Source organism: Bos grunniens, chromosome 14 (assembly GCF_055505025.1).
Source record: "Bos grunniens cultivar Pamir isolate PY7600 chromosome 14, Bosgru_T2T1.0, whole genome shotgun sequence".
Taxonomy (NCBI): Eukaryota; Metazoa; Chordata; class Mammalia; order Artiodactyla; family Bovidae; genus Bos; species Bos grunniens.
In genome coordinates this window covers 62,768,370-62,784,786 of record NC_141178.1, presented here as the reverse complement: position 1 = coordinate 62,784,786, position 16,417 = coordinate 62,768,370, and the positions used below count along the sequence as shown (strand labels likewise).

The following is a 16,417-nucleotide window of genomic DNA, read 5'->3' as shown; positions in this document are numbered from 1 at the left end:
TCTCCTAGCACTTGGGTGTACTACTTTGTTGAAAATCCTTCCTTCTTAAGAGTTGTGTTTTCTGAAGAAAATAGACAGGTGGTCGTGTAATAAGAACTTATTTCTCAAACAACCACTGGCGTGTTTTTATCAAGTGCATTCAGAGTTAAAACTCTGAGCTACCTTTTCTTGGCCAGAATACATTAAAGTTAGCAGCACTGTATCTAAATTTACTAATCTCAGTATGACTTGAAATAGCAAAGATGTTTAAAGTGACACGTAGAGAATGTATACATACGTACTAGTGCGTGTGTACTTTGTTAAAATGGGTTTGAAATGGACTGTTACCTTGGCATACATTCTTTAAAAATTTTAACTGGTTGCGATTAAGTGGAATCCCACTGACATCCTGTGTGAGAGTGGTGGTTCCTGATGGTCTGGATTGGTGTGTAGTGGCCCCTTTCATAGGGAGAGTGTGTCCTATCCCACGTGGTCGCCAATAACCACCTGAATGCTGTTTGTTGTTTCCACATAAGTGGGCTGATCACCTGGGCACCTTGACCTCTTGTCTTCTCTCATTTCCCCACATCCAGTGTTGTGAAGGCCTCCCCTCCTCTTCCCCCCCAAGGTGTGCATTGCCTTTGAAAGGCTAGCAGGTAAGACCCTCGGGGATGATCATATATTAATAAAAATTGCAAAAGTAAAGTGTTTGTCCTGTTAGGTCAGTGTTATTCTTGAATGGTTTTAATTACTAATTTTCAGAATCCCTTATTTAAAAAATATTTTTTCTAGTACTTTAAAGGCATTTGTTGTTGCAGGTTTATGTGTGACTTTTCAGGATTTTGGAACATAAACTTTTGTTACAGGTAGTCAGTGGTGTTTGATCTTTTGAGTATAAAATAGAAAAAAATTATTTTAAATCTCTTTAAAGGAATTTACACTTCAAATTTGAGTAAGTGTGTGGAGAATTGGTTTGACTTGCATATAGTTTATAGTCTGGATTACTTAATACTGATTCATTGACTTAAATAGTTTCCACTAAGTATATATTGTTATTGATAAATACACATGAAATTCAGTTGTTTTGAAATTTTAGAGGACACAGTTGGAAAATATCAATGTGTTTTCCATTCTAGATGTGGTGTGTGGTGACGTGGGCGTGGTGGAGCGGGCGGCTCTGGAAGGAGCCTTGTGAATTGTTGGCTTTGGTCAAAGTTGTGTTCTTTCTGATGGGCACACGGCCATGCTCTCATATCAGAAGTATGTGTGCTACAGTCTGGTGTCATGAGTTACAGGATTGGCGAGTTACTTAACAGGTTTTTTCCCCCCAGATTTCCTTTTATATTTTTTAGATGCATATGTGTAGCATTATAGTATAATTAATTGCTGGGAAGGATCTAAAAGGTACTGATTTCACTTTTCTACCAGAAAACTATGAAGTACCAGTATGATTTTCCAGTAACAACTTGGTTGGCTTTTGGTTATAGTCACAAAAAGAGTCCAGCTCCTGAGATTTTGGGAAGTGTATATATTTTGTATATAAAAATAGAAACATGAAAAGCAGTGGATACAGTATGTTACAGGATTGGTAGCATTAGCAGTTAATTCCTTTCCAGTACTGTTTTTATTGAAAAGCAGGAAGTATATGGAAATAGAATGTCTTTTATGCTAAATTAATATGCCTCTGAGGTTATTAAACTATAGATGGAAATGTTGTTATGGGTCATACTGAAAATGTTGGTTATTTTATAAGTATAGTAAGAGAACAGAAAAGAAAAGGTACACTACAAGTATTTTCTGAAGACAAAAGTATTGAAGGTATTTGATGACAGAAAATAAATGACAAGTCAAAATCATCATCCTGTGAAGTAAGGGAGTTTGAGGAACTCATGGAGTGAGTATGTCATTAAAAAAAAAAAAATCACTGGATCTGAAGAGATTGCCCATGGAGTTTACATCTTTTTTTTTTTTTTTTTGGAGTTTACATCTTTAATAGGACAGTCTCACTAAAGATTCCCTAAAGATCTGCTCCATCTCATTTTCACATGCAGTCTGAAGATCTGTACAAGATTTTATCTTCAAGTTCATTTGTGAAGTCGGTGATTAAAGCCAGATGGATTTCACTTCTTAGAGTCCAGGAATTGTCCTCCCTCCAGTGGTGACTGACCAGGTAGTGTGTCAGGACTGGGCACTGACCCCTCTGCTCCAGATGTAGACTTCCTGTGAATCCCTTCATCTTGTCTTTGTTCCATAAGAACAGCTGCTGACGTCTGAGATTTTGGCAGCCAAAACATTATAAAGTGAAGTTAATATTCCACCTTCAAAGGAGGGCTAATTATTGACACTGAGGAGCCAGCTGAAGTCAGAAACCTGTGGGCAGTAAAGAAGCTGACTGTTGGATACGTTGAGAGTGAAACTTTGCGTTGTTTGTTCACTGCACTTGAGTAATTAAATATTGTTCAGAAGTTATGGGGAAACACTGCTAACTACTAAGTGGATAGTTTTCCTGTATCTAATAGTTTTTTTTTTTTTAACAGGCACTTAACAGTAGATAACTTTACCAAGTAATCTGAAGATTAACCATCTAACGTAAAGTGAGGTTTTGACATGACACCTGCATTAGAATGTAAAGTTGGTACAGTACTTACGGTCATGTTTTTGGGTCTGAAGACTCACTGTCTTTCAGTCAACAAACCTGGTCATTGTGAACGCTGTATTACACAGGGCGGAGTCTTATGGCCTGTGTAGTTTGTCCTTAACATGAGAGAAGAGTAGATTCTCTCCACAGTTGATAATTGATAAAGAGAAATGTCTGACTGCTTCTTAAGCCAGGTTGCCCAGATAAGTAGTGATTGACAGACGTTCAGATTATATCCACTAACATAGATTATCTTTTTACTGCTATAATTGAAAAAATCATCTGAATACCCAAGTGAAAAAATTGAGTTCACAAGAAAAGTGCAGTATCTAATTGCCTGGGTTTCTTTACCTTGAGTAACGTGTGGACTTCCTTAAGGAAAAAAATAATTCTTTTGGACTCAATATTGTCTTGAATTATTTTTGTTAAAATATTGTTTAATGCATAAAACTGTGTTAATGCAAATGTATATACTTCTTAGTCCTATAAAATTATAAAGCCCAATAAAATGATAAAAGTTACAGAGTAATTAAAATGTAAAAGACTTTAATACTGAAAATGTTTTATTGAATTAATCTCTACTTGAAATGTAAATATTGTTGTCTCTCCTTGGCTTTCTGTTGTTGTCATGTCTATACTATGTGCTGCTAGACCTTAGTTTTTTTTTGTTTCTCTTTATCTTTTTTTCTCTTGCCATACTGGTACAAAAAAACCTTTTTTCTGTTGTCTGACCTTCATTTGATACACACACACTTCTGCATTAAGTCCCCCTCTGTGCTGTTCTTTACCAGAGAACTAGAACTCCTGACTTTTTGGCTTCCACTTTGAGACCATAGTTGTTTTAAACCCTGGTTCTCAAGAATGACCGTGACACTCACTCTGCTGTGTTCATGGCCCTCTGTAGACATAAACATAATCTGTGATTGGTGATGGTCGATAAGTTGATCTATTAGTAACATTGTTTTAAATCTGGGTGATAACGGTTTAATCCCTTGTATATTAGAGCTAAGTGCTGCGATTCCCCATGCTTAGTGCTGCGAGGTGCTGAATGCGTTTATTGGTTTAGAAAGCAAACTGCAGGTGAACATGGCCCCTCCCTCTGTGAGTCTGTCATCAGTGGCTCTCTGGTAGTCCCCCTCACCTGTGGTCTCTGTGTCTCCCTCTCGTCAGCCCGTTCCTGTGCTCCGTCATGTAAGGTGGATCCGTTCTCTCAGCTGCTCCTCGGATCATCCTGGATGTGCTCTCTGCACGTCATCTCTCAGCACAGACTTAAAGAAGACTCGTGATGGGGCTTCCTTGGTGGCTCCGATGGTAAAGAATCCACCTGCAATGCAGGAGACCGGGGTTTGATCCCTGGAGAAGGAAATGGCAACCCACTCCAGTATTTTTGCCTGGGAGATCCCATGGACGGAGGAGCCTGGCAGGCTGTCCATGGGGTCCCAAAGAGTCAGACACGACTGAGCGACTAACACTGTGAGCGGCAGCTCACACCATCTGCTGTGCGTGGCTCCTTCTTGCCTGTGCCCTTTGTTTACCCCTTCCCCTCATTACCTGGGTCCTCTCGCACCTTCGCTGCCACCTTGGTCTGCAGGTCTTCTCCCTGTCACTCTTGTCCTGTTTGACACACAACATGGGAGGGCATGTATTCGTCTCTTACGTGGGGGCACACACCTCACTGGCCCACCAGAAGCACAGGCCCTCCCCTGAGCTGAATCCTTGTGTGTGATGTTTTTGCTTTATTTGCTTCTGAGAGTTCTAAGTCGCCCATCATAGTAATAAGATTTTAATAATATTTATAAATGTATTCCAATAATTTAATATTATTTGAATTAAAAAATCTCCAACGTATATTTTTTGAAACTATAAATCAAAATGTGTTTTCTTATTTGAGATATTTAAGATTATTAGAAATACATTTTTGAAACCAATGTACTTGGCTACAAAGAAATGTTGGAATTATTTATTTAGATTAAAAATTATTGACATATCTGCCAGAAACTAGGTTACTTTTTATGTGATGCAGATTTTACTGAGTTTTGTTCAGCAGACAGGCTGGGGTGTGTTTTCCAGCCCTCCCTGTGTTGAGTCCTGGTGAAGACATAAAGGTAGACGGTGCTATGGATGTTACAGGCCTCTGCCAGTTATAGTCAGCCCTGGTGATGGAGTGAGTGATGAGGCCTGTGGGCCTCCCCTGGAGCTCCTCACTGACAGCCCTAGGCTAGCCCTAGCCCTAACCCTAGCCCTAGCGCTGTCAACCATGAGGTTCTAAGCTGAGCTGGTGCAAGTCCTAGGGCAGTTTTCCCCATGGCTTTGGGCCAGTTAGCCCTGTGTCCTTCAGTTTCTCCTGAGAGGAGGTTATGCTTACCCTGTAGAGTTATGGTTTCATGAAATAGTAGAAATGCTCTTAATCACAATCAGATGCAGAATGATTTATCAATAAATGGTAGTATTAAAAAATGTTACTTAATCTAAGAACGTTCACTTAAATCATGTTAAGATATGCATTTACATCAGGTCTGTCCTCGTGTGTAAGGGGTAGGCTGACTTTCCAAGAGGTTATATGAGGTTCTATAGGCTTCATTAAACCACTCATGCTTTCTGAAGTTAATTTCTGCTCATGGTTGAAGACTGACAGATGGTGTTCTGGGTGCCAGGGAGACCTGGCATGCCTGGCACCCCTCCCTCAACCCCCTGGGTATAGTCACCCTGGTGGGTCCACCCCTGGGGGCACACCACTCCTGCCCTCCCATGTCATGTCCATTATTAGTGCATTTATGATTGTTGTCATTATTGTTCTGACCAATACAAGTTACAAGTGGACCTGGAGGGGAGTTGGTGTGGTTCATCCATGCATTCATCTCACGCCGTGGGGACACACACCTCTCTGGCCCACCAGAAGCACAGACCCTGACCTGGAACTTAGAGCAGGCCTGCAGAGGCTGGACCATCCTTTTTGCTCAGGGCGTATAGAGGAAGCCCTGGACAAAAGGGACTAAGCCATTTGAGCTAACTTGGTGTAAAATGCTGCCTAGTAGGCTCCTTACTGGAGGGTTAGTGACCGACATCTCAGTCGGATCCTCAGGGGGATCCAGGATCCCCCATCTGGGGAGGGGGCTCCCTGGAGCTGAAGCCCCACTGCACGGGGCTCCACCCCACCTGGAAGTGCAGGCCCAAGGCCAGGAGAGCCGGGAGAGGAGGTTGGGTCATATTTATTATTCCTGTTTCTTGCAAAGTCGAGATGTAAATTACATATCATAAAATTCACTTTTTAAACTGTTCAGCTCAGTGACTTACCATATCCACAAGACTGCAAACATCACCACTGTCTAATTGTAGAACACTCCAAAATGATGGATATTGGGCTATTTATGTATTTTGGCTGTGATAAGTTACGCTGTTACAGACGTGTGTACAAATGTTTGTGAGGACCTGTTTTCATTTCTCTTGGGTGGATACCTAGAGGTGGAATTGCTGAGTCATAAGGTAACCCCATGTTCAGGCATTTGGGGAACTGCTTGGCTGTCTTCTAAAGCGGCTAAGCCATACATCTCCACTTCCGCACCGACACTGTTACTGTCTTTGATTCTCACCATCCTAGTAGGTGTAAAGTAGTTTTCGTTGCAGGTTTTCCTAGTCACTAATGATGCTGAATGTCTTTGTACAAGATCACTGGCTATTTGCATATTTTCTTTTTTTTTTTTTTTTTTGCATATTTTCCTTAGAGAATGTCTACTCATGTCCTTTGTCTATACGAAAAACTGGCTTATTTGTTATTTTATTGTTGAACTGTAAGAGGTCTTTGATATTCTGGATACCCAGGTGGTGCTAGTGGTAAAGAACCCACCTGCCAATGCAGGAAGACAGACACAGGTTTGATCCCTGGGTCAGGAAGATCCCCCGGAGGAGGACATGGCAGCCCACTCCAGTATTCTTGCCTGGAGACTCCTGTGGAAGAGCAGCCTGGTGGGCTACAGTCCATGGGGTCACAAAGAGTTGGACACGACTGAAGCAAACTAGCATGCACGCAGGATATCTTAGATAGTCTGGATATTAGAGCTAATTAGATCCATGGTTTGCAGATATTTTTCCTGTTCTCTAGGCTATCTTTTCACTGTTTTTGATACTATTTCTTTGATGTGCAGATTCTGAAATTTTCATGCAGTATAATTTTTCTATTTTTCCTTTGGTCATTTGTCATTTTAATACTGTGTCTAAGAAATTATTGCCTAGTCCAAAGTCATTGTGATGGTTAGTTTTGTGTCAACTTTGCTAAGTTGTAGTAACCAGTGACTAAATCAAACACTAATCTGGGTCCTTTGGAGATGTTTTGTAGAGCATGTTGTCCTTAACAACGTGATGAACCCCACCTCTGGTCTCCTGAAGGCCTCAAGCAAAAACAGTTTTCCTGCAGGAGAAGTTCTGCTTCAGGATTGTAGTGTCGAGTGCTGCCTGAATTGCCAGCCTGTCCCCACAGTCACTTAGGCCAGTTCCTTAAAATAAATCTATCTCTATGCCTGTCTGTCTCTCTCTTCTTTACCTGTCTACCATTTATCTGTAATGTTGTGTTCTAACCGATACAGTAACAGAAATTTACATCTATGTTTTCTAAGAATTTATACTTGTAGCTTTTACATTTAGGCTTTTGGTCTGTTTTGAGTTAATTTTTGCATATGGTGTGAGAGAGGGGTCTAAATTCATTCTTTTGCATGTACATACCCATTCATTTTTAGCACCATTTATTGAATGGTTCACCTTTGTTGAAAATCATTTGACCATATGTCTGTATGGGTTTATTTTTGGACTCTCAATTCTGTTCCATTGATTTATGTATCTAGCCTTAATGCCAGAAGCACAGGTAGTTAGTATAGTTTTATAGTTAGTTTTGGGATCAAGAACTAGGAGTCCTCCAATTATGTTCTTTTTCAAGATTGTTTTGGTTATTCTGGGTCCTGTACATTTTCAAATGTACAATTCTTTCATGTTGTTTAAATTTATTCCTAGGTATTTTAGTTTTTGATGTAATTTTCAATGAAAATTATCTTAATTTTTTTGAGAGTTAATTATTTGTGTATAGAAATGAAGCTGATTTCTATATATTGATTTTGCATCCTGCAACTTTACTGAATTTGTTGATGAGTTCACACGTGTTTTTGGTGGGATCTTTAAGGTTTCCTGAGCGTAATAGCACGTTGTCCACAGGTACGGTTGTGCGTCCTCCTTTCTCACTTGCATCCCTTCCCCTTCTTTTTCTTGCCTTATTGTTTTGGCTAGAACTGTCAGTGCTATGTTGAATCAAAGTGGTAGAAGTAGACAGCCTTGTCTTACTGTCCTGGAGGAGATGATTCAGCTTTTCACCGCGGAGTGAGGTGTTAGCTGTGGGCTTGCACTTTGTGGCCTTCACCAGCTGAGGTATATCCTCTTTGTACCCACTTTGCCTGGGGTCCTGTGTTTGCCATCTTACTGAACTTACTAGTGTGGGTAGGCTTTTGGTGTAAATTTTTAATGGTTTTCTGTATGTAGGTTTGTATCATCTGCAAATAAAGATAGTCATCCTTATTTTCCACTCTGAATGTCTTTCGTTTCTTCTTTTTTTTAACCTAATTGCTTTTCTGCTATCTTTTGCAGTCATAATTTCTAATTCATTTCCTAGCTCATTTTTTCGTCCTTTCCTTAATTAAGAACTTTTTTTGTTTTGGAGATCTAGATATTTCTAGCAGTAACATTCATTATGAATTGGATAAAAGGCTTAGTTTGTGTTTATGTTTTAATCCAAGAGAGTATAGTCTTGAAATGCTCTGTGTTGTACAACTGGTCCATGGGATTGTGTTTCTTCAGTCACTGTGCTTTCCAGCAGTGTGTGCTGCTGCTGCTAAGTCGCTTCAGTCGTGTCTGACTCTGTGCGACCCCATAGACGGCAGCCCACTAGGCTCCCCTGTCCCTGGGATTCTCCAGGCAAGAACACTGGAGTGGGTTGCCATTTCCTTCTCCAATGCATGAAAGTGAAAAGTGAAAGTGAAGTCGCTCAGTCGTGCCCGACTCCTAGCGACCCTATGGACTGCAGCCTACCAGGCTCCTCTGTCCATGGGATTTTCCAGGCAAGAGTACTGGAGTGGGGTGCCATTGCCTTCTCCGAGCAGTGTGTGCTAACTTTGCATGAACTTGGAGCTAATAAACTGTGGAGAACAAGTTGTTCTAGAAGTCCAGTCAATCTGAAAAGGCTGTATTTTGTATGATCCCAATTATGTGACTTTCTGGTAAAGACAAACAATGAAAAGATAATGTGGTTGCCCAGGTTTCGGGGAGGGATGGGGAGGAAGAGGGATGACTGGTGGAGATCTTAGGACAGTGACACTGTTCGTAATGGTGGAGACATGTCCCAGCCCATAGAGTGTACAGCATGGAGAGTGAGCCCTCATAGTAATTATGAACTTGAGTTAGTAATAATTAGGGTTGTTTCGTCAGTTGTGGCAAAGGTACCACAGTAACTAAGGCTTGATGCTAGTAATAGGAGAAGCAGCAGGGGGCGGGAGTACACAGATATTCTCTGTACATAAAAATGTCCTAAAATTAGAGGAGAGGAAAAAAAGAGTTTATTAGAGTAAGCAATAACTTTAAGGAAGCAATTTTTTTGAGATCCTTGTCGTACAAGTGAGATTGAAGTCCAGGAGGGCTGAAACTTGGCAGGTGACATCAGCAGTGGTAGGGATAAATGTTCTTTGTGGGTCTGTTAGTATTGTGTGAAGGTGTGGGTTTTCCCAAATCACAGAGAGGAGCGGATCTGCGTCCTTGGCCACCCCAGCAGTTCCTCAGCAGGGAGGCAGTCAGGTTTGCACAGTCTGAGGCTGCAACCAGGCACTGGTGAGCGGTCCTCCACAGCCCCATCTGTGTGTCCCCTTGTGCCCAAGTCAGGAGGCCCAGAAGAGGCGGCCACTTGGATAGCAGGATGCAGAGGACTGTGTGAGGTTGTCACTGAAACCAGAGCTAATAGGGTTCTGGCATTGGAAGTGGCCAGACAGCGAGAAAGCCTGAAGAAGACAGTGCTTTATATTCCTTTGCGTTGGGTGACAGCCTGGATGGTTTCCAGAAAAACTATAACCTCAGTGGGCAGTGGTGTGAACTGGCAGCGCTCAGGATGAAGGACTACTTACAGAAATCTTGTTTCCTCTGTCCTGGTGGAGATTACAGTGGCTGGCAGGACCACGCTGACTGGAGAAGATGCAAGGCCCGCAGTGAGAAAGCAGCTTGACACAACCCATCCTCATGCGTCACTTTTCAGGAATGCCGCTCTGCTCTTCACACGCATGGAGGCCATCTAGGCCGTCTGGGAGCAAAAATTCGTGTACTTGACCAGAGGAGGCAGGTTTCTCAGCGAAATAGGGCATTTGTTTATTTGTTATGCTGTGGGTTTAGTTAAATAAATGCTGAAAATGTGCAGGCAGCAGACTTGTTTGGTATCGAGAACTTGGCAGATGTGACAATGTGCAGACACGTTGAACTGCGATTGTCATGTTGCGTGGTAGGAATCAGTGAAGGGAGCCCAACTGGGTGAAGCGAGTATGTGTGAGAAACAGGTTGCTCCTGAAAGACTAGTGAGAGGCCAGCTCCGGGTCCTGAGAGTGCTCAGGTGTGCTTCTGTTTTGAGTCTGAAGGAGCACTAGTACTAGTCGGGCACCAGGAGCTGCTCCCCTCCCCTCCAGCTCTGAGTTGGCTGGTGGGACATCTCAGGTGGCTTTGGCAGGGGAGCATGGGGATCGTGGAGGAGGAAGCCAACCTTCCGCAAGGTGGACCAGGTCCCGTGGACTCATCCTTGCCCCAAAGTGTCTGACTGACCATCTAGGTGGTGTTGCAGCTGGAGACAGGCCTTGCTGAGCAGAAGCCCACCTGTGGCCCCCACCCACCACCACGGACACTCTTTTCACGTACCCATTGCCCACACCAAGGTCGTGATAGCAGGCCAGCTGACTGTTCTGTCTGCTTGGATGTTCAGGTGATGTTCTTAATGGGCATTGACATGTGATCAGTGGTCTTCATGCTATGTGCCAACTCCCAGAGGACCATCTGCTTGCCTCTCCGACCCCTGTGTCTGTGACCTCCCAGCTGCGCTCCTGCCACGCTCATTGCTGACCAGCGGAACCCTTTGTCACTTCCCATAATCTTTTTCCACAAATGATTCTGGAACCATTGGGATCACTATGCAAAACTAAAGCCATACCTCACACCACATAAAAAAGTTAATTCAGAATGGATCATAGAAATGTAAAGTGTTTACATTTTCCTCAAACTTCTAGAGGAAAAAAATAGAAAAATGTTAACTTTGGGGGCAACTCGGCAAAGATTTCTTAGATAACAAACCACAGCAAGCAGGATTTGCAGAACAAAAGTTCAGAACCTGAACTTCACTAAAATGAGTAACTTGTGTTCTTTGAAAGACTCTGTTAGAGAAGAAAACTACCAGCCATGACTGGAAGAAAATATTGTGACTCACACATGTAATTGTCTCCCGAAGACATCTATGTCCCCATCCTGCAAATCTGTGAAAATGTTACATCACAAGGCAGAAGGGGGTCAGGTTGCAGACAGGATCAAGGTTGCTCATCAGCTGACCTTGAGAAGAGGCTGTCTATGTGAGTCCGGGGTGATCACAGGGACATTTGACTGTGGACGAGGGTCAGGGTCAGGGTGGTGTGACAGGCAAAGCTGGCTGTGAGTATGGAGCTGGGCCCCAAGGCAAGGAGGGCGAGCAGCCTCTAGAAGTTGGAGAAAGGAAGAGGACACACACTTCAAGCCTGCAGGGAACCACAACTTCATCTTAGCCAAACAGTGAGACATTTCAGCCTTCTAACCTGCAGAACTAAAAGGTAATACATTTGTTTAAAGCACTTAAGTTTGTGGTTGGTTGTTTTGATGACAAATTGAAAACTGATACACTGGTATAAGAAAACATATAGAACTCTCAAAACTCCCCAATAGAAAACAACCCAATAAAAAAATGGGCACAAACTGAACAGACACTTGAGTAACAAAAGTATACAGGTGGCAAGCACATAAGAAGATGGTTAATATCATTCATCATTAGGGAAATGCAAATAGAAGCTATAATGAGATAACATTACACACCTATGAATGTCTGAATTAAAAAGGTTTGACCATACCAAATGTTGGGGCAGGTGTAGGTAAATGAGTTCTCATATGTTGCTGATGGGTCTGTAAAATGGTATGACTTCTGAAAGTAACATCTACTATCTGACATAGCATTTCCATCCCCAGGTATGCCCTCAAAAGACAGTGACAAGCATATGTCCATGCAAAGAAATGAATACTCAGAATATTTGCAGTAGTCAGAACCTATCATGTAATAATCAAATGTCTATCATCAAGTGAATGGATAAACTGTGTGATATATCCATAAATGGAATGCTATTCAGCAATAAAATGAAATTTCAAAATAATTAAGTGAAAGATGACAAAGAGTTCGTACTATGTGACTTTATTTTATGAGGTTCTAGAAAATGTACTAATCCATCACGTCTACAGCTTGATGGTTGCCTCGTAACAGGACGTTGGGAGGGGAGAAGTCATAAATGAGTGTGAAAGAACTTGGGGATAATGGATAATATTGTCTTGATTGTGGGGGTGGTTTTATTTACATAAACACGAAATTTATCAAATTGTGCAGTTTAAACTTGCTGTTTAATTGTATTCTACCTCAAAGCTGTTAAAAAATAAGGATACAGAAAGATTGAAAATAAAAGGATGGAGGAAGGTAACAATACAAACACTAGACAAAGACAACTTGCTGAAGATAAAGCAGCCTGGTCACTAGGAAACATCTGCATCCTATGTTCATACCCACGAAACATAGTCTTGAAATAGGCACGGGAAAAATTGATAGGAAATCAGACATCTTTAAGAAAACCACACTTGCACACTAACATATGTCTCTCTGTGTAAGATACAGCACAGACCATTAAGTTTACGGAAGACCTGAATGTGATTAGCAGACTTGAACTAAAGGGCGAGTGTAGAAAAATAAACCCGCCAACTGCAGAGTGAACACTCCTTGGAAGCACATCTTTGCCACTGAGTGTGCTCTCCGAGCATTGAGGAAATTAAAATGAAGACCAGAAAGTGATGAGATGAGACACTAGGGATTCTGTTGTGTCGGTAACCAGTGGGTCAGTGGAAAAGTCACAGTGGAAACTGGAAATGTCTTAAATTGAGTGATGACAAAAATCTACATGCTAAAACCTGTGAGGTGAAGCAAAAATATTGTGTAGAAGACAGTGTATAAACACAAAACATACATATTTAAAATTGTGAAAGGCTAAAAGTTGATTATCTAAACATTCCTCTCAAGAGGTCAGAGAAAGCAAAATTAAACTTAAGGAAAGTAGGAGGAAATAAAGATAATACTAAAGATCAATAAATAAGAAATGTATGATAGAACCAAGATACCATTAAGAAAAGGAAAAAACTGGCCACCATCAAAAAGTCTAGAAATAATAAAGGCTGGATGTGGAGAAAAGGGAACCTTCCTGCACTGTTTGTGGGAATGTAAGTTGTACAGCCACTATGGAAAACTTCATGAAGTTTCCTTAAGCCAAAAATAGAATGACCATCTGATCCAGCAGTCTCACTCCTGGGCATACATTCTGGAAAAGACAAAAATGGCCAATGTTCATAGCAGCACTCTTTAGCCAAGACATGGAAGCAATGTGTCTGTTGACAGATGAATGGATGAAGAAGATGTGCCATATAAATAGAATATAACTGAGTCTTAAAAAAATAATTATTGCCATTTGCAGCAACATGGAGGAACCTAGAGATTATCGTACTAAGTGCAATAAGAGAAGGCATGATACCACTTCTATGTGGAATCTAAAAAAAAAAAATACAAATGAATTTATTTACCAAACAGACTCATGCAGAAAACATATTGGTTACCAAAAGGGAAGGCGGGAGAGGGATAAATTAGTTTGAGATTAATGCATACACAGTACAATATATACAATAGATTAAAAGGATTTACTGTATAGCCCAGGGAAATATATTCAGTTATCTTTCAAATGTTAAACTTTATATTTTGTATTGGAGGAGAGCCAATTAACAATGTTGTGGTAGTTGGAGGTGAACAGCTAAGGGACTCAGCCCCACTATTCAGTATCTTTTAATAACCTATAATGGGAAAGTGTGTGTGTGTAACTGAACCTGAGCTATACTGTTTAGACTTTTGTGGTAAAACTAGAGCATGGATCCTGTTGTTTTGTCAAGAGGGTCCTGAGAACTGAGGGGATAATTCGCTCAGCTGTGATGCTGGCTGTGTTTGTGATGTTTCGCAGTAGAAAAGGCTTTTTGAGAAAGCCTCCAACGACTTCACGCAATTAAGAATTTACTTAAGTCCCACCACCAGGTGAGTATTTCAGTCTGCTAGTTGCAGTGTGGGTGGAAGTGTGGCCTCTGCTTCTCTCCAAATGTTTACAATCTAATTTGAAATCTAAATTTACTGGAGGAGAAATACGGGTGAAGAATAAGTTGCAAATAGGACAGGCCTGGTTCTGAGGGGCTTCGTTGTGGGGTGCCTGGCTCCTTCTGTCCTCTGGCCCTTCAGTGCACCGGGGGCTTCTCTGGGTCTGAGCCTTGTGGCAGAGCTGGAGGCTGAATGTTCCCAGAGCCACTGACTGTCCCTGCCGTGCCCGTCGTGGCCTTAGCATCCTGGACGTGGGTGCTGGGACGTATGGAGCGCACAGGTGTGTGTGCGCATGTCCAGGGGAACTCCCAACGGCCCGAGCCAATGGAGGCGCACTGTGTCCCCAGAGCCCAGGCCCTCAGGTAAGAAGAGCTCCAGGTAAGGGGTGGGACCTAGCTGGGCAACAAACAGGTGCAGCTGCCTGGGCGAGGGGGCCCTGCAACTGAGAGGGTCAGAATGGAGGGATTGCGCCTGGCTCCTCCCGCCCCTCAGCCAGGGGCGCCTGCCCAGCCGGGCTCAGAGCTTGGTCCGGCCCTCCGGGGCCTATCCCGCAGGCCTGGCCGTTTCCCGCAGCTGATCGGCTGCATAGAGAACCTTTCCAGGCTGGGGTCTTTCTCCATGTTGTATGGGGACGCTGTGTCCATACTCCTGGGGGAATCTTCTCAGACCCCCCGCTGCCCCCAGTAAAAGGGCTGAGAGGGGATCCAGGGGATGCATTAGCTAACTGAGACCAATTCCTAGAAAGCTGTGAACTATCAGTTACAGACCAAGAGAAAGTCTGAACAGGCTTAGAACAAGAGAGAGACTGAATTAGTAATAAAAACAACTTCCCATGAAGGAAAGCCCAGGCTCAGAAGGTTTCACTGATGGATTGCACCCAACATTTAAGGAGAATTCAGACACACTTCCAAAAAAAGAGGAGAGAACACTTCGCACTCATTCTATGAGACTAGTGTTACCTGTTGTTGAAAATCACCTGAGCGGTCACTGCAGGGCTTGGGAGACTGAGGCGGAGGAGTCGCCAGTACCATGCCGAGCCCCTGAGGCACAGGCATTCAACAGGTGTTCCTGGGGCTGCTGTGTATGCAGACGGTGCTGTGGCGCCTGAGTGAGGGGTGGGCCGAGGCCCCTGGGCATTTCCTGCCATGTCTCCAGCTTGGGGGTTGTGCGTCGGTGCGGCCCCAGGTGGGAGGGAGGCCTGAGTTGGGTCCAGGCCCAGCTGATGCTCCGGAAGAGTGGCGGTGACAGTGGCCCCCTGCCTAGTACGTGACCGGAGGTTTGACTGAGCCCAAGCAGCTGAGCCCAGGACCCAGAGGAAGTGCCGTGTCATGACTCAGGCCGCCGCCTCTGCAGGGTGTTCTTGAGGCTCCTGTGACCCACGGGTCTGAGCTGCTTCCCTAGATGCTATTCGTTCAGGTTGCCTGCCAAGAAGTTTCTTCCCAATAGGGATGAAGTGAAGAGAATACTTCTGGGTGTGGGAATAAGGAGGATGTGGATAATTAAATGCAGAACAAGCATTGTTGAATGTATTAATTTCATGGCCTAAGGGGATCTCAAGAAATAAGTTTTTTTTTAAGTATTCTCCCAAGGAAAGAATTTGTAGTGATTTAAATCATATTCTGAAATCTTAATTTTAACCCAAAAATCAGACTCATTTTAACAAATCCACTTCTATTCTTTCAGTTGTGTCCGACTCTGCGACCCCATGGACTGTAGCCCACCAGGCTCCTCTGTCCATGGGATTCTCCAGGCAAGGACACTGGAGCAGGTTGCCATTTCTTCCTCCAAGGAGTCTTCCCAACCAAGGGACTGAACCCCCGTCTCTTGAGTGTCCCGCATTAGCAGGTGGGTTCTTTACCAACTGAACCACCTGGGAAGCCCCATTAAATATTAGGACATGGTTTCTCTATACTTAGACGAAAGCAGCATAGGCTCCTTAGAGACTTGGAGAAGATCCTTTCTTACTATGTTTCCTACTTTTAAACACCACACGTGTATTTGAAAACCTAATGTGTGTTATTCGACTTTCTGTGTCAGTCTGTAAGGGGGCACCCTGTTCTGGAAGGGGCCATGGGTGGCATCGCTCTGAGCCTCATGAGGTCGACACACGTGCATTCGCACGGCCATGTTAGGGAGGGCACTCTGTCCCCGGTGACCAGCTTCTCTGTGAGGGGCAGTCTTCACTCCTAGCATCGGCACCAAGCAGAGGGGCCCTGTATGTGGCCGTGACTTCTAGGAGGGTTTCCCCTGGCCTCCTGTCCCCTTTGAGGAGCCTAGGTCCCTGACACGTCTGTGCTCAGGGGTCTCCCTGGTGATCCTGAGCTCTTCGGGGA

The 16,417-nt window shown here is 43.2% G+C and overlaps 1 long non-coding RNA gene across 1 annotated transcript; it reads left to right on the top strand.

The window, feature by feature from the left end:
- Positions 1 to 1,936: 1,936 nt before the first annotated feature.
- Positions 1,937 to 4,484, top strand: LOC147359535 (uncharacterized). The gene is made up of 2 exons (XR_015140874.1): positions 1,937 to 2,149; positions 3,788 to 4,484. It is a non-coding gene; the product is annotated as an uncharacterized LOC147359535 (long non-coding RNA).
- Positions 4,485 to 16,417: the final 11,933 nt, after the last annotated feature.